We start from the raw sequence: 23,958 nt of genomic DNA, 5'->3' as shown, positions 1-23,958 counted from the left end.
AGTAGAGTTGAGTCCATGAAAGGATTGCGGGAAGGCCTGCAGGAGGCGGCAAGTTCTCCACATATGCGAAGAATCGAACCAGCTGAGCCCAGCTGATCCGCTCTCCGCAGCGAGAATTCCACTCAGCTCCGAGATCTAGCCCGAATCGATTCATTCGGCACTATGATTTTGTTGCCATCGGATCTCACCGACATTCCTCGCGGAACTTATCCTCGAATCATAGAAACCCCCTCGAGCCTCCCGCATCAATGAGGACTCGACTCTTTCCATCGGACTCTTTCATTCGGAGCTCATATGCTAACCGATCGAAATGTGTTTATTGCTCTCTCGAAAATGAGAGCATGCGGCTCGAGGAATCGACTGAGGAAATTCGGACGTGGAGCTCAATCCTGGTAAGAAGGAGATGAGGTGCTCTCTATCACGCAGTCGCAAGGCGTGTATGTTTTAGTTCCGGAGTAGGACTTGCCCGAGAGAAGAGATCAAGAAGCTACTGGATGGAGGATTCTGCGGAGGCGAGCTAGACCCCGCAGTTGGCCAATCTCCGTGTTGAGAATGTTCAGCAATGTCCATTCCTGCCAAAGTTTGGAGCGATGATGAGGGTATGCCACTTGCTGCATTGGATTGAAGAGATAGTTCTAATATACCTTAAATTCCGAGAATCTCATACGAAACTCAGCTAAGAGGGGGGAGATCATTTTCTGATCTAGAGTATCCGAAGCGTGAGCATACTGGGCCCCATGGGAGAACTCTCGAGACGCTAGGATCCGGCCACGTCTGATTTTTCCATGCTACTTGCATTCGAATCGATGATGTGCGATCCACAAGCATGAATTGTGCTCCTTGTTGCGAATATGTAGGTATTCGTCGATACTGTAAGCTGAGCTTGTCGCTCCGCTTCAAACGCTGCCGAGCCAGCGAATCGAGTCGGACTCGTGGGAAGAGGTTCAAGAGGAGACCGGCCGTGAGGAAAGCAGGAAGGACTATCATGATCGGTTGGAGACCGAGAATGACCCACAAGGATATCTCTCGCTACGATGAGGCATTAGGGGATATTGATCCTGAGGACGGAGAAATTGACTAGCAAACTCTGCGCGGAGCCCAAGGACGGGGAATATACATCGACACGAATATCCCGCCATGGATGAGTTCCCCGAGGTTGGCAAGTGTTAACACGAACCGCTGAGAGTCGATTCCACGGACCTTATTTCGAAGTGTTGTTCCGCTCATCGCATCCTCGAGCGTGGTCTGTTGATCTCATGCAAGGCATGGAGTGTTTTGCAGTGACATGCCATTGTATATTCGCGCATGAAGAGAATTCTCCCGACGGCTAGGCTCGGAGCGCTGACTGCTGGAGGCTCGATACCTCGATAAACTCCACGCCGTAGATGTTGGAGAAGCTTCTCAGGATAAGTAGGTTACGCAAAGCGGCGCCTTTTGAGGGAAGCGAGGCGCCGGAGAGAAAGGCAGAGTTTTTCCATCAAAATGCGGATAGTACAGACGCATCGACCCCGCTCGCTCCGATACTCACGAATTCTTCGAGCGAGTCCAAGTTCAACACATGATCGCCACTCTGTAAGTTCGGTAAGTCAGCGCCTTTGCGCTCTGCCAGAAGAGACATCATGCTCGACCCAAGGCGACTTCTTGAGACGCTCCAGCATTCATTTTCGCTCGATCACCGGCAGAATCGGGAAGCACCTTCGAGATGGCTCCACGGCGGACGCTGATCATATCGGAATGAGCATGTCGTCTGCTTACTTTCGGCTCATACACGCCTGTACTTCACAGAGGCATACCTCATGGGCTAGGTTCTCAGAGGTGTTCAGCTCGCCGGGACTCATAGCCTTTCTCGGTCGCTGCGAAGATCAGCGTCGAAACTCGGAGCACACTCAGAGAATTTTCTGATGTGGCCCTATTCCTTGATGCGAAATTCCTCGCAATCGAAATCGTGGGCCCTCGGACCGAACTTCCCACCTGCGGCGCTTGATCCCGGACCAGCCCAAGCCACCGCAGCTGATGTATCTGCCGTAGGAATTCCTTCCATGCTCTATAACGAGCTCTCCAGCAATTATCGCAAGACTCGGAAAGACCGACGGGAAGTCCAATTTGCGAAATTAGAAAAATTCAAAACCGACCATGGCGATGCGCCCGCCGTATCGCTAGAGAACGTTCGCTCGTGCGGAAATGGCTCCGTCGTACACCCCCGCCTGAACCCCGTCTCTCCTCATTCGACAGGCGATTCCGTCATCGTTGTTGTTGTTGTTGTCGGCCTTGCCGAGAACGTCATTCGGTTCGGCGTGGAATTTCTGTGACACAAGATGAAATAACGAAAATCAATCCTCCACATCTCTGTGAGCTATAACGAACCCACCTAGAGAATCTACGATATGTTGCGTGGATCTGCGGGGCTCGCCGTCAGCACGGTTGTAATGATTATTCCAATGCCACGGGGCAGGCCTAACTCCCGGGCAGGAGAACTCGCGTCCCAAGTTATTGCTCACATCGAACATCCGAGCAGCAACTCCTTCCGCGGCGTAATTTGGAAGGATATAGAGAACTTCATCGGAAGTTCTACGAGCGTAAGTTTCGGGAGAAGGTCCTCCGATGGGTTCGGAGACCTTCAGAGGGGATAGGCTCTCGTCCCGCATTCCCAGACTCGTGACGAGGTGGAGGAATGGTTGGCAGAGTCCACATGGGACTTGAATGAGAGCTTCAGGCAAGCGAGGATTTATTGAACCGTCTGATTTCCTTTGCTCCATCTTCTTCATCGTTCTCCGGTAGGCTCTTTCAATCGTCTCATCAAGGAGAAGCGAGCGAAAAGCTGAGATTAAGGAATTCTCTTCTTGAGGTCGCGTTATATCTAGTTTCACTATTCGTATTCTTACGAACGCCTTCCTCGCACCACCATCTGACTCTCTCTTTCACTCTCCGAATTTCATTATATCTTGCTTTTCTTGACTCCAAGCTTCTTCCCCGAGCTAAGAAGGTCCTATTCCTCGCTTTCGCTAGCAGCCCTCTTCTCGTTTCGTCCCGTTCAAGTTCTGACCCGTCTTGGCGGGGCAGACGGCTACACGGGCGTACCGCCGCCGTCGCCAACGAAAGTTCTACGGTGCTCGTCAAATTGGAAAGCCACCCGGGAGACGGAAAAAGCGAAGGAGGACCTACTTTCCCTGTTGGGGGCAGGGGGGTGGAGGGGGGAGAGAAAGCGATCGGTAGCGTCTCTTTTCATCTTGCTGCTGCAGACGCCGTCACTTCGAGCGCAACCACCGAAGCTGACGTTGTCGAGGTTTCGGTGTCGTTCCCCGTCACTCCCCAAAGCCACTGCTCGCTTGTGTTTGTACACAAATCTAGTCCGAGAGCTTATTCATACCCTCGACAATAGACGGAGTAGATTGATTCGGGGTGGAATTCGTGGAATGTTTTGATTTCAGAAGAATCTTCGCCTCCAGTGCTGCTGCTGCTGCTGCAGGCTAACCCGAAGCTGAACGAAGGCGCAGAAAGGCCGAGGGTCTGGATGTGCTCCATCTATAGCTTAGCGACCGACCGACCGACCGACCGACCGACCGACCGACCGTTCGGCCCATCCTCCGGCTGGTCGGCCTTTCGGCCAACGCTCTTCACGCCTTCCAGCATAATAGATGTGAGAAAATTTCGCGATGGCATCGGGAGCTGTCGAGAGGATTGCGATTCTCAATATACGTAGGTCGTACCTCAGCGTGTCCCTCGGAGCTCACGTCCAGTATCTCCTTCGAGTAGAACGCGCGCCAACTGGTGAGACTTCGTGGATCTTGTTCGACCACGTTTCTCCGCGAGATGAGGCTCCCGCCCCCTCGGGGAAAATCTTGAAAAGACGCTTAGCAAACTTATTGGCGTAGCCCTTACAAGGTCGCATGACCGAGTGCAGCATGAGCTCGATGCTCGGCTGTTGGCAGCGGACGCGCAGCCAGAGACTCCCTGTCGACAAATCGCCCGCCTCTCTGCGGGCCGGTCTCTCCTGTGAGGCATCGACTGGGGGGTAGACGGGAAACGTCCAGAGAAAACTGTTCTCTCTGAGCTCGTGATATGTTCGGGAGAGCTTCACGCGGAGCTCTCCTTGGCACAAAGCCCAGTCCGGGGCGTTCCGTGCCCGGTGTCGATATTGGCGGCGAGTGTCGGTGGATCATCGATGACAATCGGGTGCCGAGACAAAAGGAATTTCAAGGAGATAATATTTAGCGAGGAAGACAAGGCAGAGAGGAGAGAGCGAACGTCGAGGCGGTGGAGGGGCGGGGACTTCTTGTGTCGTCGACATCTTCGGAGATGTCAACCACGTCAGCTTGGTCCTGCTCGCTCGCCGTCGAGCAATCGGGTCGTTGAACAGTGAGCGTACATCTGTCCGTTTGTGCGACGTACCTCGTGAGATTATTGATTCATTGATCTTAGTATTGAGCATGTTTTGCACGAGGGGATATTCCCAGCGCCGGCGATGCCGCTCCCTCCCTCGTCGAGTTGTAAGTAGCTTGTGCGGGGAGTTTCTCCATTCGACTCGAGAATTTCATCTTCTGGCATCAGATTCGGTAATGCGTCACCATCTGAACGATGCGCAGTCTCATTCTCGGTGCAGATCGCTCCACTACTCCGGGCGTATGCATTTATTTCTCTTCGCAGTAACCGCCCCCGTGCGACGGCTGAACATTCCTCTGGGCATCGCCGATTTCCCCGGACTCGTGGTTGCCGCAAATAACTGTCGTGTTTCACTGTATGATAGTAACAATTCCTTCCGGAACCGCCGCGCCGCCACCCATCCAATCGTCGAGGTCGTCGAGGCAGAATCGAATTCAGCCACCGGTGATTCTCTGGAATGAGCGGATGGGGTACACCATATGATGATGATGTGCGGACAATGATGATGATTATTGGTGAAGCCATCAGGGAGCCAAAATCAATTCTTCACTACCGCTGTCTTGCGTGTCTCCCTGACTCTGTGACGGAATCGCTTGTTTTCCTGCCGTCAGTCCGTCCGTCCGCCATTTCCCCTTCTGTCGACTCGACTCGAAATTCGCAGATGCTCTGGCATTCTCCCGAGCCTCTCATATTATCCCATCCATGTGTCGGCTTGAACGCATTGATTTTCGAGCTCCGACGACGACAGCTGGTGATTATTCATGCTCGCGATAGCTGCTGTCGTCGATCTCCGCGTGGAAGCTAACGCGATCGCTACGCCAAACGAGCTCCCCATCTTGTTCACGACTCTATCATCCGAGGATTTTCACCACAAGGGGAGAGGATTTCTCAGCGACTGCTGTCTCACCTTGTTGGGATCTCGGTCAAGCTTCCGCGAGATTCGTTCTTGGCTCCCGCGAATGTCTGCGATTGCTTGTCGGCTGAGTGGCCCGTCGACGAGCGGCCGTCCGTTTGATTTAATTCTCAGCTTCTCCGCAAGAACGAACAGACAAACAAACGCACACACGAGCGCACACACAAACAAGGGGCTCGCTCAGTTGACGTACGTGCCCCCAACTTTTATAGCGCGACGCTTCCCCCCCCCTCAGGCGTCCCAGGTGAGAGCACGGCGCGGGCAACTTTGCTTTCACCGCGTTTCCCATCCTACGTAGCCTACGTCGGCGTCGGCACGGAGCCGGAATTTTAACGAAACCGATTCCGAGAACGATCCCCGAGACTTTTTCCTTCGAACGACTGCGGGGCGTCAAATCAGTTCTGCGGCTTCAGAGAGGATCTGAGCGAGAGCTATCGAGATTCCGACGACCGTCGGTCGGGAGAACGGGAAATCGAGCGCCTGGGTAAACCGCTTCTCGCCCGATAGGTTCCAAGCTCTGTGACGATCGGCATGAGCGCCCCAGTATTCAAACATCCGAGATCTCGTAGGGAGAGTAGTTCCGTATCGCCAGAACGGATTGATACGGCCCACATCCCGGAATCGACGTGAGGTGGCCGCGTCCACTCGTGGCTATGGTTCGAGAGGGATCAAAAACTCCACCGAGAGCCATTTGTAAGGCGATCAGTCCTTGGCCTGACAATCCGAAAATAGAAAGGCGAGAATAGACCGAAAGTCTCACTTTCTTGATCATGCTCTCATTGTGGAATTCCTCGTTCAGAATTCAGTTCGCTGCAAAAGCGACTCCGATTGAGGCCGAATATCAGGGGGGGGGAAATATCGATCACGGGATCGAAGCTGAAGTGGACCGTACCGAAGTTGCGCGTTCGCTTCCGCGCGTCGGACTCACATATTGACTGCAGCGGGCCGGTATGACAAAACACGAGCTCCGAGTCGGATTGCTCTACCCTCGAAAACTCGAGTTCGCAATGGGGAGAATACAGCTCCTGTGGCGAATGGTGGAAATCAGCTTATGAAAAAAGACAAAGCGAAAAACCGAGTTCACCGGAACTCCCACGGAAATTCCAGGGCGTTCGCGCCTTGTGCAAGACGAAGCTCTCGGTGCCGGGACACCTCCTTTCTCGTGCCGGAAGGCCGGGAGGGAATCGTGCGGATACCGGAAAACCTGGAGCGCTCATTTCATCAGGGGAGACGACAACGATTTGGGGGGGGGGCAGAAATAATGCTGCTTATTGTTGGAGTAGCGCTGCGTCTCGGCTTCGTACGCTTTGAACCCTCGCCGGAATATCCTTGAGAGGGACGCCCTTAATCCGTCGAAGTCCCTCGGCGTGCCCATGTGTCAAAGCATACAGGAAAGAGGTTCGAGCAGCGAGTGAGCCTCGGACGAAGCTCTGGCTTCGCGTCGAAGATGCGAGTGGGGAGGGCATAGAGTCATCCCGATTAGACAGCATATGCGGAGGACTACCATACGCTGAGAAAACGACGAAGAGACCAATAGCACAAAGTATCGAGTCGGAAAGTTCAACGGCTGCTGCTGCTCCTGCAGCGAGTGTGCGGAAGAACCACTTGAAGCAGAATCCCAATGAGATTGAAGGTGACGTCCGCTTCCGGTCAAGATCCGCCGTCGGTTCGCTGCGTCCCATGAGCGAGCGCTCGGCCGTGCTCCCGCTAGCGGCCCGCAGACAGACCGCTCGGGAGGTCATTCCCTCTCTCCCCCCTCCGTCGCTGCCTCCCCCTTTCAGTCAGTCTGCCAGTATGGCTTCCGCCTCCGTTCTCCTAAGATATCAGACTCCTTCGTTCTCATTCGTTTCACTCCGAGCGGTTCTCAGCGAACCGGGAGCAGGATCTCGACTGCCACTGGGTTTCCAGAAGGCCGTCTGGGGTGATCCACAGGTCATTTAGAGTGGTCCATCCATACAGGGGGAAACCCAATAAGGGTTTGAGCTCCGTCAGAGTTTCCACGCAGCTAGTACAAGGTGACCTTCCCGCAGAAGTTCCACCCAATCGGTCCGTCGAGTTCGCCTCCACATTCCAATGAGAGCAACATTCCTCGGGAGGTTTGTTATCAAACGAGAAATAACGTCGACTTCCGGCAGGTAGTGAATCATTCTCGGAACGACGACCTCGGGTCCCATGGCTCATGAGTTACCGTCTGAGCTCAGCTCATTCAAATTGCGTTCTTATTTTGTCCGTGGAGAAGGAATGAAGATCCGTTAGGGAGGACCGACGCGAGTCAGCCGAGTCAGCAGCGCACGAAAGGCTGACTGTAAGGACGAGCCCGCCAGTGGGATGCCGGCGATGGAACGGGTCGGGCGGTCGGTAGCGGCTGCGCGGCGTAGGGATGGGTAGGATGAAGCGGGATGCTCAACTTTCCGGCCACACGTTTCATTAAAGCATTCCTTGCAGCGGATCCTCCTCGCGGCTGAGGCAAAAGCCGAAGTTTAAGCCTATTCGACTCCTATGCCCCAGTTGAACACAACTAGCTAGTGTGATGACCGGCGGTAATTATCTGTTCCAGCTCGGTGGCTCCAGCCGGCGGACGGGGAGTAAGAAATGTTTTGCAAACGCCATTGTTCAGAGTGTATTGTGGGAAAGAAAAACGCCTCGCTTGCAGAAGAGTTTTCATTACCATTAGCTGGCATCGGGAGCGACATGCCGACACGTCGAGGAACACACCTCGCTCCTATGGAAGATGGCCAGATAGGCGAAGTCTCTACTGCGCTTTGAAATCATGATCCAGCAGCTCTAGCGAAGTCCGACGAAAATTAGCGACAGCTTTTTAATAACATTGACTTGGCGGAGGCGATCAACTGCGACGCGTGAAATTGCTCTGAAGACATGTGAACAGGGCAAATTAGTCTGCCGCTTGAGGGATTGACTTTGAAACCCGTCAAACAGCCTGTCGCGCTAGCGAGCGACTCGACGGAGCGCTTCATTGCTCGTCTTTCCATCGGACGAGTGACGCCGACGTCTTGCTCGCTCCCGAGCCGAGTAGGGAGGAAGATTAGAGAGGTTTCCAGGTTGGACGCTCCATCTTCTCTGAGTGTACACAGGCGGCTCTCGCAAAGCGGAGCCAAGCTTGGAAATATCCCTGCGGAATGCGTTGAATGACTCATTGGATTCCGGCATACGCGGTAGCCAGTAACTGTACATCGTGCCTGTTGGAGCGCAAGTCGGCACACGTCGACAAGAGACGAGAATGTTCCGAACTGCCCAGACCGGAACTTCCCGATGGTCTCCTGTGAATCCACCGAATGCCTCGAACGAATCGGGCTGGCTTCCTGAAAAAGAACACCGGAGCACGATTTGACAGGAAGCTAAATGGTCGTATGTACGTAGCTGGTGGGCGAGGCTTCTCTGCCTGGGCCCGTTACGGACGTCCTCTCGACAGATGATGCTTTTCGCCACGGAGAGACCTTTCATGCACAAGCATGCTGGGAGATGGGTGTTCCGAAACAATGTTCGAAAATCTCCGCTGTGTCGAGGATGCACACATGCGTCGAGCGGAGAACGGGAGCACGAATGCCCATGAGAAAGAGCGCAGACCTCCGACGATGAAGCGCGCTGAACGGCGTGCTGTTTCCAGCGAGAAGAACGACTCTTCTTCGTTTCAAGGAGCAAATCCTTCATTTTTGGCTCGCGCTACTTCATTACAGCCTGCCAATAGGCGGGAAATGTTTCAATGCGCTGCGCAAGTAGGTGATGTGCTCGAGTGTGCTTCGCTCAAACTTGACGCTCTAATAGAATCATTAGGCCGGGTAATAATGAACGGAATATTTTAAGCGCTCGTTTGTTCGTTATTCGAACCACGTAAATGTTACCGACGGGAGCGGTTCACTTGACGCTTGGCTGCGCGCTCTAATTGCGTTCATGATGGATCCCGCGAACGTCTTGCCGAGCCGGACTCGTCCTCAAAGCAGCGTGAATATGTCTCCGTGTGGATTCTCCGGATCGTTATGTCCAAATCCCCTCCCACGCTATTTCATAAGTCTGTCGTCGGACGAGGAAGGTGGCCGTATCCAGTTTTGATTCGTCCGCAGCCTGCTCGGACTGCTCCAGAATCGGATGAGTGAGCAATGCCGTGAGATGTTTGCTCCGGTCAGCTCCTGTGGGCGGCGTTGCTGAACCCACTATCTTTTCACAACAAACACAGTCGCATTTTGACCACTTTCGGTGATTGTCGATCTCACAGGGGAGCCGCTCCCGACTCTCTCGTTTCTGCTGCGCTAAGCTGTTTGCTTTTGTGACGGAGATGAGCTTTCACTCCTGCGTCTTCCTTACTTTCAGAACTCCTTGCTGCTTCAAGTTAGTAATTCACCGTCGCATTTCAATGACTTGGTGCCGTCGAGCAACGAACATGGAGCAGGAGATGGACACAGTTCCAAGGGAGAAATTACTTCGTAGAATTTCCTTCTCCAGTCACCGCTGAAGGCAACAGGTTGCTCAAAGTCGACACTGAGTTCACGGCAAAAGAATGAGATCCGCATTTGCATATTTTCCCTCGTCGTCGTCTCCCCGCCATAGTGCTCCTGGCGTCCGTCGCTATTGGGTTCATGCTCGAGTTTTAATGGATAATAAGAGTCAGTCGCTCGGCAAGCTTTTCTTCGTGCGGTCATTTTCCGCCCATGTGCCCCAGAGAAAGCAACGAACTTGAAGGAGGGAAAATTCCAAGTCATGGTCTTGGGAGAATGTTGGAGATTCTTCGACATTCAAGACTCGGGACTCAGCCGAGAGATGAAATTGCGTGAGGAAGAATATTGGATTGTTCCGCAAAACTGTCCCTGAGTTGAAGTGGATCTGTGTATCGTAATATTGTAGAATCGACTGCGTATGGGTACGACGTATGACTCTCGGAGCGCTCCTTGTGAGAACCTGAAGTTTTTTCCCCGCCCCGCCGGCTTCGTGGGGTCCCGTTCGAACATGAATCCAACTTCTGGGAAAAATCGAAGCCAGGGCATTGAGTAATGGAGATGCGTCCAACAAGACCCGACCTCTATTCCACATATCCACTGGCACAGCGGTGTCCGACGCAGATGTGCTGGTGGGCACCCCAGTGGACTGCCGTGGAACCCCCAGCTCTCACACGGCGTTCTTCCGTTTTCACTTTTCCCTCATCCGCGTCGCTTCCTCTTCACTAAATTTTCTTCCTATAGATGTGACGCGACGGTGCTTTGCGTTCGTGCCCCCCTGAATAGCGGATTCTCTCCAGTTGCCTCACGCCTGCGCCGATAGCCCCCGATCAAGTCATCTCGATTCAGGGCGCTCTCGCGAGCATCGTTCTCGATTGCAGAAAATCGCTGCATGTTCGTATGATGTCTCTCACCGATGTGAGCTTCGACGCGATTAAATCTTTATCTGAATCGCAATGAGACTGTGGATACCCAAACCTTCGTCCCGAATCTTCGGGATACGAGTACCTACTATCGATACTGCAATCCCGGCATCCGAATCGTCTCCAAACATTCCGACAACGACCTCGCATCCTAGTGCGACGTGCCGAATCACGCCAAACAGCGGAATCACATTATGATCTTAATTCAGATTTTATTGCGGCGTCTCACTGCGACTGCGTCCATCGGAATCTCGTCGTAGACCCTTCGAAATGGGGCTGTAGACGCCCGGCGGTCCTGGCACTCCGACTTGGACACCGCTGCACTAGAGATTCATTGCATAGTCCGGACACATTCTGACTCGACTCGGAATGCCCTGCGCGATTGGGGCTCTACGGGACAGTGAAGGTTCGGAAGTCGTCCGCCGGGAAGAATATTTGATTTCCCTTTTTCGGGGAAAAATCGAAATCCTCTCGGTGATCATTGGGGAATTCATCCTGGCGTAAGCGGTCAGATTGAGCGGTTGACAGTTTCGATCGTCGCTTGCTCTCCAGAGAACTTGTTCCGGAGGAGAGAGCCCGGTGAGCTCGTTCCCATGACAATCCTTCATGTTCGATAAAACTCTGTGAGGGTTGAATATGTCGCCCTCAACTTTGTAAGGAACCGATACGTACTACCGCCAAGAAAACCCTTTCCTTTTCCGCATTCCTTCAGTCGGTACCCGAGATGGAATATCGAAAAACAAGGTAGGAGTCGGTGCGTCCCAATCAGCGCGGAAGTCAATTTGCTCAACGGTTCAACTTTAGCGCGGATCCGCTTTGCGCCCGCCGTCAATCAAGTGGAGAATCACGGCAGGCCCAATTATGTATATGATACCACTTGACCGACCGGTTGACTCTGGTGCGTTACTCGTTCTGGGTGGTGTTCGGCACTGGAGCCTTCAAGAGAAGAACATGCACCAAGGGCTCGCCTCACCACAAGAAGTGATCGACGCTAGCCTGGCCGCGCGCGCGACTTGAGCCTGTGTGCGCACGGAACCGGCGCCGCGTGTAAATCGGAACTGCGCGCAGATTCGATGACACCGTCGGCGCAAGGCCCGAACTCGAGTCATCGTGCTTTCAGCAACTCATGTACGGGATACCGCTGCGCGAGAATCGATCTCGGAGACAGTTGTCGTTCGAGACCACGTCACTATTAGTAGGAGTTGTTCAGAGATATTTGACCTCGGCTCGATTGCTGTATGTGGACGTCGCCTCGGGCCATCCATCTGCTTTCCAGATCAAGAGACTTTGGATAGAGAGCGAAAGATAATAATATAACAAGCAGACTTGCTTTATTAGAATCGTCGAGGAGGGTCACATAGCCGTATCTAGTGATCTAAACGTACGACTCTTGCCTAGCTACCCCCCGTCGCTATGTATTGCCGTCGCATTATTATTATACAACACGTACATATTAGAAACGGAAGACGACGCCGAAAGCAGCAGCCACGACCGGCGACAAGCAGGGAGTGATAATCGTGGCAGTGACAAAAGCCAGCCATTCGCTAAGTAATCACCGACAACCCGTACCGCAACCCGCACTGATGCATTCCAATCATAGTCAGCCAGAAGATCGTGTGTTCTCAGACTTACTCAAAGGGAAAAACAACAGTCGAGCGGGCTCGGGACTCCGCAACAGGTTCCATTGGATCCGCAAATCGTATGCCTGCCATGCTTGACGAGTTCTCCTTCAAAGACCGACAGGAGACCAGCGTGTCAAAGACACTGGAGAACGAGCTCGGAATTTCCTCCCTCTCCTTCGAGAGCTCAAAGGTATAGGAATACAAGTCGAAGATATTCCAAGACGAGAGGCAGCTGCAGGGAAGACGCGGGGCAAATGACAAAAAATCTGGCTCAGAATTATTGGAGAATATGCTCCCGATAGTTCCCGCTCTCCACCGCAGACAGGGTGAGTGGGCGGTAAGACTGCGCGGTAAGACTGCGCGGTCGATCGGTCGGCGGTCGAGTGATTCCGAATGGCCAGCTCGGACTGACCGCGACGGTGTCTCAGAGGACGAGCATGGCTTAAAATAGTGTATATCATTCCAGTGATGCGACCGAACGTGCAAACGGGCGAGGCCCGTGTCAGCGGGTGGTTCTTCCGCTTCCAGATTTTCTCATTCCATTCGTAAGGAAGGGAGGATTCAAAGAAGAGATTCGTGTGATAGCCAGGGGGTCGGGACGACAAGACGGGGCGCAGAGGTCGGCCCCGTAAAATATCCCTTCGAGATTCTCGTACAACTCCTCGCACCCGGTCGGAAAAGTCTCGGAATTCCCGATAAACTTCTCACACACCCGTCTCCGTACCCAATGTAAATGTCGCGCTTCTCCAGAAGCTGCCTCCATGTCATAGGAGTCGCAAGGAGGAACCATGGAGAGATGAGAAAGTGAAACCGTATTGGTGCCGCGGAACTCTCTGGAGTCTCGGTATCGAGTCAAAAATTTGTGGTTCTCAAGCCATAGGGAACAGACGACGACACATGCGGGGACCTGAGTAGAGACAAGGGTGAATCGATCGGAGCCAGAGCTCAGGAATGGAGCAACTCGTCCAGCTGAGTCGGCTGCACTTAGTCGACGGCTCCCATGCCAGCCGTGAGATCCTTCGCGAAACGGAAGGCCGCGCTTCGATATTGAGGACCTCCCGCGTAATTCGCGCTCTCGCTCGTCGCGGGGATTCCAGACCCAAGGAGCGTTGTGCTCTACATGAAGCGGACATCATCGGCAGCGACAAGGCCAAGCACAACAGCCAGGTATTCCGACTGAGAGACACGTCGGCGTCGCGTCGTCGTCGTCGAGAATCATAGTGGAGGATTCCAAACACAGCTCCGAATATTTCATACCGTTTCATGCTCTCTGAGAAGCGACGATGCGATCGACCGAAAGCATCAAGGGATACCTCAACACGAATACCGACTCCCGCTAGTTGCTCCATCATCAGTTTCCTTCCCATATTCTCCAGTGGAGAGTCGTTCATTAGACAGGATGCTGATTCTCGAAAGATTATCTAGCCAGATGGGAACTTGTCGGAAAAAGGTCTCGGAGACGCTTCCTTCGACGTTCATTCCCTAGATATTCAGCGAGTGATGATTGCGATGCGGCCAATGGAAACGAGGATGCTTCGTGCCGGATTCGAGATCTGGGGACTGATTGAAGAAACGAAAACGATATACGCTTGAGGGCGATCCGTCGGAGTCATGAGGGACCCCGAGGAGCGAGATCTTGACTCCAGAATGCTCTCGACCCTCCAAGACGTAATCATCATTGAGCCACGAGAATCTCGCATCAAGTAATTGGACCTGTTCCAGTATGAGCGGCTCTATCGTACATCTGTCGGGATGCCCTCCATTGGGGAGAGTGTTCGCGAATTCGACCGACACCGACGTGGAGCGCTCCAGAGAAATGTATTCAGAAGAAAAAGCATCTGGTTCGCGATACCGATGAGTTTCAGTTGTGGAAACGGGAGCACCGGCAACGTAGACGCCGACAGTGCTAGACCTCGACACCCGGGAGCGTACGCGGGATATACTTTTGAGGAAGGCGGAAGGGGAAGGTGGACCTTCTCTCGGATGATGCTCAGACGACGGCCCTTTCCTGTACTTTACCGTTCTGGGGAGCAAATCCGTGTAGGGCTTTGTTCCTCCTGACTTCCCCGCGCGTGTCAACTCCATCGGTCTTTTTCCGCGCACAGTTCTTCGAATGAGTTCCTTAGCGAACGTTCTCATGTACCTGACCGTGTCCGATTGGTTATTGGATTGCAGTATGGGAGAGCGTGGGCGTTTCCGCCACCGCTGCCATATTGATAGGTCGTAGTGGCAGAGCGAGCGGCAGTCGCTACAATCGGCTGACTGACTGAGTTTTTGCAGGTCGTTCTCCGAGAAGCAATTGGGTTCGGTGTCGTTAAAGCGATGTCGATCGACCACAAACTGTTTGTCTCCGATATGTGTGCCGTAAATTGGCGGAACGAGACTCAGTAGAGAAATGTAGGCGACAACGGGTCTATCGCTCCATGCATCGATTGCGCCGCTGGAAATAAACTGTAGAAACGGCGGAACTGTCGCTTCAGTGTTGGGCTGTGGCCGGAGTCGTCGAAAATCCCTTGGGCGAGGACGTCTCTCGGAAGATCACGCTCCACCACGCGTGGAGCCATGCGCGCAGAGCTCCCTCCGAATCAGTGAATCACCCAATCGCGAGCAGTCGATCGCGCTTAGTGAGAGGTCGAGGAGCGAATTCGGGAATTCCGAACTTACAAAGCTCATGACCATGACGAAAACCTGGGAGACACCATCTCCGGCTTTCTGGGTACCTAATTGTCAAGTGGAAATCCGAACCGAAGTCATTTGAGCGACAATCGAGACGAGACGCCTAGCGAATCGACGGTGCAATATTGAGGAGCTGTTGTATGTTGTCTGTCGCGCGTATTTTCGCTGGCTCGCTCGTTCTCCTCCCACTCATTGCCTCGTCTTTTCGTTATTCTCCTCGAGGAGTGTACTGGAACATTTTCGAGTTTTTCCGACGCGGTTGTTGACGTTGGTCATCCGCTCGGATGAATACCAGAGTAACTTGTGTTTGCGACGACGACGAGACCCAGCGGGCGCGAGAAAGAGTCGCTGCGCGTCTGTTGCAAACTGCGGGGAGGCTCCAAGTCCAACAGGCACGTACGCACACGAGTCCGAACTCGAACGGGACGCATGCTTCTCCACAGAAGAAGCTTGCCCACCACTTGGTAACATCTCGCAGACCCTGTCAAGATCTCCTGCTGTTTTTCCAAACTTTGTCTCATAGGCATGAATCTAGGATCATGTGCACCAACCGAGCCGGGGCGCAAGCGATCAGTGTTGGCTATTTGGCGCTTTCAACCTCATCCACCGATTCGAGAGGAGCTGAGCTCGATGTAGGGAGCAGCGAATCTGAATCTTTGGAGTCCCGGAATGTCACGCGGCCCGACGAGTCGGCGGAGAGCGAAGATGCACTAATTCTCGCCGAAACTCTCGCGCGTTGCTGAAGGTCATCCTCATCCGAGTTCATGGCTCCATATGTATTCGATAAATTTGGCCTCTTAAAGAGCGGGTTGGGAGCATTTGGTGAGGACAAGGCCAATCCTTCCGAACAAGAAGCGCCCACAGGGCCGCCTGTATTCCTTTTGGGAGGGAATGCTCCCGCGGAATCGTTCTACTGTTGTTGGAGACATGCGTTCGGTGTGTTTACCAAAAAAGCGATAAGTTCCCGGAATGCCGCGGAAATTCTGAAGAGAGCCCTTATCTCTGATCGCCCACCATGTCGGGAATGGAACCACTGCGCGTAAATGTTCTCTCGCCTCCGTTGCGCGGCGAGTGGAAGCATCAAGCGGCCGAGTTGACGTCTCGCACCGGAAAAATTTTGGACGTTATTTTTCGGACGCAATGCGCTTCCGAACGAATAACTATCATTACCCAGGCACTCTCATCCATCACGGCAAGGCGCTGGCATGATTCCGTTCCGCGGCATTTCGCGGGATTCCCGAATTTCGGATTCTTGCGGGACTGGAGTCGATCGATCATTTTCCGCGGGTAACTTTATGCTGGCAGGATAGGTAAAAAGGACGCACAGTCCGTAATTTGACAATCGCGGAATTTCGACGCGCTCTCCTCCGATTCGCCTGCCGTGGCAAATCTGTCCACGCACAAATCTGACCGTAATCGTGCCACGACTGCAAGAGGATCTCATATACGTAAGGATATTCTGCGTTATCACACACATTTCGCTCCGGGGGAGCAAAACTCGAACCCCGTCATTCAAATTTGGACATGGAACCATTTCCAAGCGATGCTAATGTTCCATGACGGCGGGGCACGCGAACAGAGAAACTGAGGACGGGTAGGCGGATTGCTCACGGGGGGTTAGTGATTCCTTCTCGAGCATGTAGAGCTTGCTCAAGCGCCCGTACACCTGTCCCGGGTGGCCTGCCGCTTGCTTGGTCGGGAGCAGATCTTAAAACCACCAACTTAGGACGAAGGTCGGACTCTCGAGACTCCGCTGGCTGTTCCGGACGAACGCAGCAAGCGGGTCTCCGAGCGCCCGCTATTTCGGTATATACCTGGGAGCCCCGGTCGGAGAGTAATCATGCCGAGACGCACGAAACCGCTTGCTGGACGCTGCGCTTTTCTTATGAATCGCGTTCTAATGTTTTTCGCGGGGTTCCCCACGGTGGGTAATTGGGCCCGCGCTCTGCTGCGCGACGTGACGACCTCCTGGATGAAGATTCGCAGACGATACCTATGAATCCCACGGATTTGGCAGCGACCATGGTCGAACGAGCACCACAGCCATAGCGTGCCCTGAGGATGCACTTCGAGGCACTTCTCCGCGTACGAGCGAAAATATATGGATTGCGAATCGCGATAAGTATGGCGTTGGGAAATGAGCGCGGTCAATAACGAGCAGCTATTCGAATCATTGGCTACTTCCAAGCAGCTTGATAGAGCGGAGTTAGGTGAATCGATGACGTCAAGCAGGCAGACGCTCTGATCTGTCCGCTCGGAGCCAACTGCCGAGTGAATGGCAGTAATGACAGTGTTCTGTTTCAATACGCCCCTTCCGCGGCAGGGGCGAGGTTTAACAAGGATGCTAACGCGATCGCCCCCGAACCGAACGCTCGCCAGACTCCCGTACTGCGCTCATCCCTTTGTCGACGCCTACGAGTGTGTTGTACCATCGATCGAACATGTCAACAGCAGGAACGACTAGAGGCTCTTTCCCGCGAGCCAGGATCCCCGCCTTGCTGTCGTATTCGTACGCCGCCCTCGAAGCAATCGGAGCCTTATCGGTAGAGCTCTTCAAAGAGCAACGACTTTCACAAAGAATTCGACCCCCTGGAAATGAATGAGGATCTCCACGCCATGCCCGCGACTCCCGTTCATCCACCGCGTTGGATTCTGCGAGCGCAACCCCACAGCTGATCATAGTTTCCACGATCAGCAGTGCAAAAAAATTACCTTCAGAGATTCCGAAAAATGAATATGGGGAGGTGGTTCTTCGGCAGGCCCTTTTTTATCCTGGTCGCGTGAATCCTCGAATATTCAGGGCCCTCGCTGGACGTCGGTCTGATGTCTCATCGCTCCCGATCCATCGGGGACAGAATTCATTGGATAGCAGTGAGGTTTTGCATCAGTTTCCGCCAGCACTGCGAAGCCGTCGCCGCTTCTGTTCGGACACAAATATTCGAATTTGAAATGTGTGTGTACTTCGTCGATCTACACCCGACCAAGAGCGCTTTTCCGGCTGCGCGAACGTACGGATCCTCGCGCTAGATTCCTACATCCGCTTCAAAGCCCGAATTCCTTGCCCTGGGGCCAGTTGACGCTTCCCCCCCTCCGAGAAAGTGACTAGGGAGACATCAGGAAGACATAGACTGAAATTAGCGCCCCCTGCTATCGTGGTTCGGTGAGTCGTCAGTTCTCCGACCGGAGTTGTCACGCAGACGCTGATGTCCATGGAGTGCAGATTTCGAAAGGTCTATTTGTTGGCGACTTCCTTCTTGCCTAGTGCTTCCCATAATGGTCGAAAAGCTCTCATTGAATGGGAATTCCTCAGCAACCGTCGCGACGGAGCGCTCTCTGCATTTGATGACTGTTAGGGTCATCACGGCCCGTGCTCTGCATTGAGCAGGGTCTCACGGGAATAACAAAGAAGTCGCGGAAGGCCGGCCGATACTACCCGCCGCATTTCATGGTACATTCGAAAAGCTAATCGCAGCGTTTAAAATAATTCCACTCGCACGGGTCGCGGTCGGGTCGATGAGTATACAGATGCAGGTCGGTATACAGGTCAACAGTAATTAATAGAGAGTGTTGATTATCTCCACAGGGCCTCAAAGATCCCCCGGGACCATGCACCGTGTTTCCCTGAACATAATATACCTTCGGGGTAGGGTTTATCTTGACTTATGAAACTAATCGGAATGTCAACAAAAATCCGAATTCGACAAATTACCATGATGATCGTCAATTGTATACGAGAATCTCATCCTCTTCTGTCACGTCTTGTTAACAATCTAAATCTAAAGCCTGAAGGACCCCCTCAAGCCTCTGACTTTCGATCGCAGAGCGAACCCTTGGGCCGAGACGCTCGTGTTTCCCGATGTAACTGTCCTCAAAGGCATGACTTATATCGACATAGCCTGCGCGGAGAGCATTTGCGACACATTCATTCGAAATAATTCCCCGAGATTTCCTGACCCGGGAGACAACTTCACTCGGAGGGGGTTTCACAAAATTTCCCCGTATGTTCCTCTGCAGACGCTTCTCGATGAAATCATTGGCGTCCGAGCGCAGATAATCTTTGAATGGTTTATTTATGGCCAAGTCTAGCGTCTGAAGATAACCTGTCATGCCTGCGGGAATCATGATCTGATCCACTGATCACCCGGATCGACGTCATTCACGAATTTTTTGAATGCGAGCGCACGCTTTACTATTTGGTCATCTTCGAGCTTGAGTAGTGTCGTCGATCTTCTTAAGGACAGTCCGTTCCACATCAAAAAATCATCCACCCAGTTCTGGGAGGCTTTGAATCCGTCCAGCAGAATGTCGGATTCTGGAGCCAAGTTGAGGGCAATTGCTCTGACCGGCTGACGACCAAGCTTGAGGCCCTGCGATAGCATATCCACTCCAGCACGCGGCTTACGTCCGGATCCGACCTCCCGCTCGGGAGCGTGACCTTCGTCGATTTGTCGCTTCAACTTCCCAGATTGAGAACTTGCTCACATCGAGGTTTCTCATCCTGCAGAGATGTTAAAAGTTCTCGCCACTGGATTCTTCCACAATAGCTCTCTTGAAGTCCAGCGAGTAGCTCTTTCTCCTGGACGCCATTCTGATCGGAGTCTCGAGGTACTGGGAAAGCACTCGAGCGTCTTTTGAAAAGCAGTTCGGTCGAATAATACACCCGGCTTTTCCGCTCCCACGTGATCGCTCAGAAATCGAGAAGAAGATACGGAAAGGCCCTCTGATTCGATATCCTGGGTTCCTCTTTTGATTATTTACAAAAAACAGTAGACCACTCGTCAATCGTTCAGCAGGCACTTTCGAACCGACGCGACAGCTCAACACCTCCACGTCAGGGAAAGTCTGGGCGTGCTGCACATCGTTATGTGGAAGGGGAAGCGCGGATCTCGTCGCCGACATCCCGATTTTAGAACGACAGGAATATGGTACTTATCGCTATTCCTGAGGTGGAATACCGGATACCTACAATTTGGAATCGCAGACCGAAGGGTTTATTTTCGGGGTAGGACTTATATCCGGGGGAAGACGGTATTCCCCGCCTAGAACTCCAACTCCTTCCTCGCTGCAGGCTTCCTCGATACAGGTCATCGGTTTCTCGGAACCGGGTTGTGATTGGTCATGAGCGAATTCGATCAGAGCTTGGCATTGAATCGAGGTGTGTTCATCGGACTCGCGACTTGTACTGATGTCCAAGAGCGGCAAAGCGGATTAGCTTGCTCCGATTGACTGAAAGAAGCGTGAGGTTCCATTGAACGACATTGCTTCTGACAACCGTCTAAGTCTCTGAGTTGCCACTGTTGGTGACAGCGAATCATGGAGCTCCCTTCTTCATGTCATCAGCTCACCCCGTGTCGCCCCCGCTCACCCTTCCCGATCACCATCTTGTTCTCCTCCTCCTCTCGGTGTCACACAATGGGTGCAGATATTTTCAAGAAGGGCTACACAGGAACGATTAAGGTATTCTTCCCTTGAAACGCCCTCAGCCCCAAAGATCATGGGAAAAGCCGTGGACGTGCGCGACCGATGAGCGAAAGAAATCGATGTGATAGCTCGGCGCAGGCTGTCTATAACATGACTCAAGATGTGCGGCACAGATTTTTGGTGCCGAAGAGTCGAAGATTGATTCCGAGCTCCAATTGGTCGCTCATGGCAAACGAGCGACCACATAGAGCGTGCGCTACACTTAGAATCCCTGCATTTGACCTACAGTATCCCTCCGAGCTCAAGGCACGAATACAACTTTGTGTGCCTCGAGCAAGCCCGCGTCCTCACCACATAGATCGCCTCCCGAGATCATACACCGGAACCGGAAGCTGATCCGCGAGAACTCCGATCGCCCATCCGAGGATATGAGGACTATTTGGCCTCGATCCCCTAGCACCATGTCTCCATGTCCTGAGCGGCTCATAGAGGAGTATCCATTATTCTAATTGATCACTCATCGGGACCATTGGGGGGAGGGAATTATTTATCCCACAACCTACACGAGATCGAGCTCCACTCACCTCCGCGGCTTGTCTCCGTTAAACCGTCCGGCATCCAAAGAGACAGCGCTTTTCCCGTCAAGCGAGCGGAGTTCAACGATATCGCTCGACAATGTGCTCCGGAGTGTTAAATCAGCTGTTTTTGAGCCGAGAAACATTAGCCGCTCAGCCGCGTACTCAGAGCTGCCGCGCCTCCGTTCGCCATCTTCCGGTGGAACTGGTGATGATGGTTGTGGTGCAACAGCTGCGAACCAAGCTCCGCGGGGTAGAGCTCAGAATATGAATAATCGTCGAGCCTCCTCGTTGGAGATCCCGCATCCACTTGGTTAAAAACTTCGATCGAGAATTGTTTCCTATAGTTTTCTCATCCAACTGTTTCCGGAGCCGACACGCTCCACGTGCGAATGATGATCGAGCTCTGGGAGTCGTCCCCATCGCGGTTGGATTGTCGCTCGCGTCCCAGTTCAGGATTCAAGAATCGCTCGCCCGTCTTCCTCTCTGATGTAAACCCTAGCGACTTCTCCTACGAATCTCATGAAGAATCACAATGAGAATCCGCGTCCACGCGCTTTGGAATCCGGTTGAGGGGACGGAGAGTCGAGACGTTTGTGAGGAACCTCCGAGCAAAGAATTCGCTCGAGCGTTCATCGCCCAAATCAGTTTAAGGAAGAAGGGAAAGGAAGGCGCTGGCAGATCAGCAGCTGGCGAACATTAGCCGGAGGGGAGATCTGAAATCCCGCCTGAGATATTTCTTTTTCACGATGGCCCGAACCCCCAGGATTGAAAGCGAAATAATCAGTGCGCAGAGTTTTTCCCGCCGTCGGTCAGACCCTGTCTTATATCAACATCGCGAGCCCTATTTGGCCTCCGGACTCCGGAGTCCTTGTTCCCTGATGCGCACCGTGGCCGAGGTTGACCGGCGAACAATTGCCGTGCCAGGAGCACCGGAGATGACGATCCATCGATTCTTGTCTTCCTTTCATTCGGTAGAGAAAAATCGCACGAGAGACGAAGAGCAGATGATAAGTAGGACGGGAATGAGGAGAAGGAGATACGCTTCGCTACGGTTTTCCGTAGTGGACGGCGCCGCTGCGGCAGAACCCAGCAAGGACTGCTACCGCTGCTGGTGGTCCGTTTCCAGGAAGAGTGGATGACATCTCGTATAAATATTTGCTCTCCTCGGGGAATCCACCGTTCTCCCGCTCCATCCTTGCCGACGTGTTTGTCTTAGCGCTTAGGGCAGGGAAACGCAGGAGCAGATCCAGGAGGAAAGGCACAACCGGCTCGGTCGGTTGGCTTTAAGCGACCAATCAGCCGGCCAACGAGCGCGAATGGATTCGATGAGTACCGAGTAAACGATTCGCTCATCCGAGCCGCGGTGGTAACGTCTTCGAAAATGGTTGCTGTTAGCACAGCCTCTTGCGCACGCCCCGACCACCGGTGCTACCATAATACTTACTTTCAGTCTACTGTTGCACGGGTAGTTGTTGTCATCGAAGCCTGACGGATCACCTCCCCACTCGCTCGCTCTCTTCCGTCGTTCCTCCGGTACGTCCGGGGTACGGTGTTCCCGGGGGAATCACTCACCGAAAGCCGACCGATAAAACAGAGGCGCTCAAGCTCTGTTTCTCATGCTCGTCAGTTTGTTTCTCCCGTAAGAACATCATCGAGCAATGCGGAGCCCCCTGGGGGCGTCCCCCGAATCATCGAGTGACCTGGCTGGCTTTCTTAGTTCGTTGTTGGCAGCGGGTTCGCCCCGTCGAGGGCCAGATATTCCTAAGATACCTATACAGCGAATTGGCTCGTCGGGAATGGGACTCATGCGACCACAGAACGGATAATTTCGGGGCGGGACTAGAGAGAGCGGCCAGAACAGGTCGATTCGATTGACTCCCTTACCGGGTCACATCATTCCTCAAAATGAATGGTCATTACTTAGCTCCTGATACGAACGAGATCTTCGGCTCCCTCGACTGTATCAAAGACAGTCGGGACACGTTCGCCCTAAGTATTGTGTTCAGATGCGACGAGCGGACACAGAGCCTCGGCGGTCGCGTCAACGTTGACGACAGAATATCATAGCATACTGCCGAGGGAGGCGAGGCTGCCGCCGGGCCGACCCGCTTTCAAGCGTGTCGTATCGCGAGGGAGGCTAAGCAGGACAACAACACCGAGTTTTCGCCGAGATAGGTTGCAATATGTCTCCTATCTGTTCCCGACGAAGACTGATAGTCTGAGCGGGCCAAGTTGGTCCAAACTTGTTCAGAGACTCGTCAGTGAGAAAATGGAGGTCGATCGAGCCGCGACCGCGTCGCCGACGGCACAATCCCGAGGAGGCACGTTGTTCATAAGATACATAGTTTGGAGCCTCGAACCTGAACGCTTTCTCGTTCTTGAGTCTGCTCAGAATCATGAGGTGGTCCGAATCGAAAAAAAAATGAATCGTTATTATATATATAAAAACGTCTGTCTGTCTGTCTGTCTGTCTCGTGAAATTTAGGAGCGTGTTCTGGGGGATCCAGCGGTGGTTATAGGGAGGTCAGTTCTCCGATGCGATGAGTCCTTCTACCTAAGAAAGTTATTTGAGTGCTCCACCCACGGAAATTCGAAAACTCGGAAAAAAATTGAAAAATCGGAAATTCGCAAAATTACCAAACGCCTGAACCGATCGCCGTGAAAATTCAGGGGTGGGTTCTCAGGAGCTTAAGGAAGGTCATATGAGGGTCGTCGTTCTCATGTGATGGGTTACCCCCCCATAAAAAATTATTTAAGTGGTCTTCTCACCGCGAATCCAAGATTTCATGAAGGGAAAGACGGTAATTCGCAGGCTTTCTTATCGGCTGGACCCCCATGAGGGGGCGGATTCTCGGGCGCTCCTAAGAAGGCTATCGGGGATTGCCGTCATCATTGGTTTCTGTCTTTCTACTAATGAATCTCGCTGAAAATTGCTGTAGCCGAGCAGGGTATAGATTTCCCGGAGAACATATGGAATAAAGCGGGGAAACGGGAAGT

At 53.1% G+C, this 23,958-nt stretch overlaps 1 protein-coding gene across 1 annotated transcript in view; it reads left to right on the top strand.

Moving 5' to 3' along the window:
• LOC100905541 (spondin-1-like) overlaps window positions 1–23,958 on the top strand; it is a 47,500-nt gene that overhangs the window by 947 nt on the left and 22,595 nt on the right. The window lies entirely within an intron of this gene.

Source organism: Galendromus occidentalis, unplaced genomic scaffold (genome assembly GCF_000255335.2).
Source record: "Galendromus occidentalis unplaced genomic scaffold, Mocc_1.1 scf7180000077483, whole genome shotgun sequence".
Lineage (NCBI taxonomy): Eukaryota > Metazoa > Arthropoda > Arachnida > Mesostigmata > Phytoseiidae > Galendromus > Galendromus occidentalis.
Note: the sequence above shows the minus strand (reverse complement) of the source record. Positions and strands in the feature narration are given on the sequence as shown.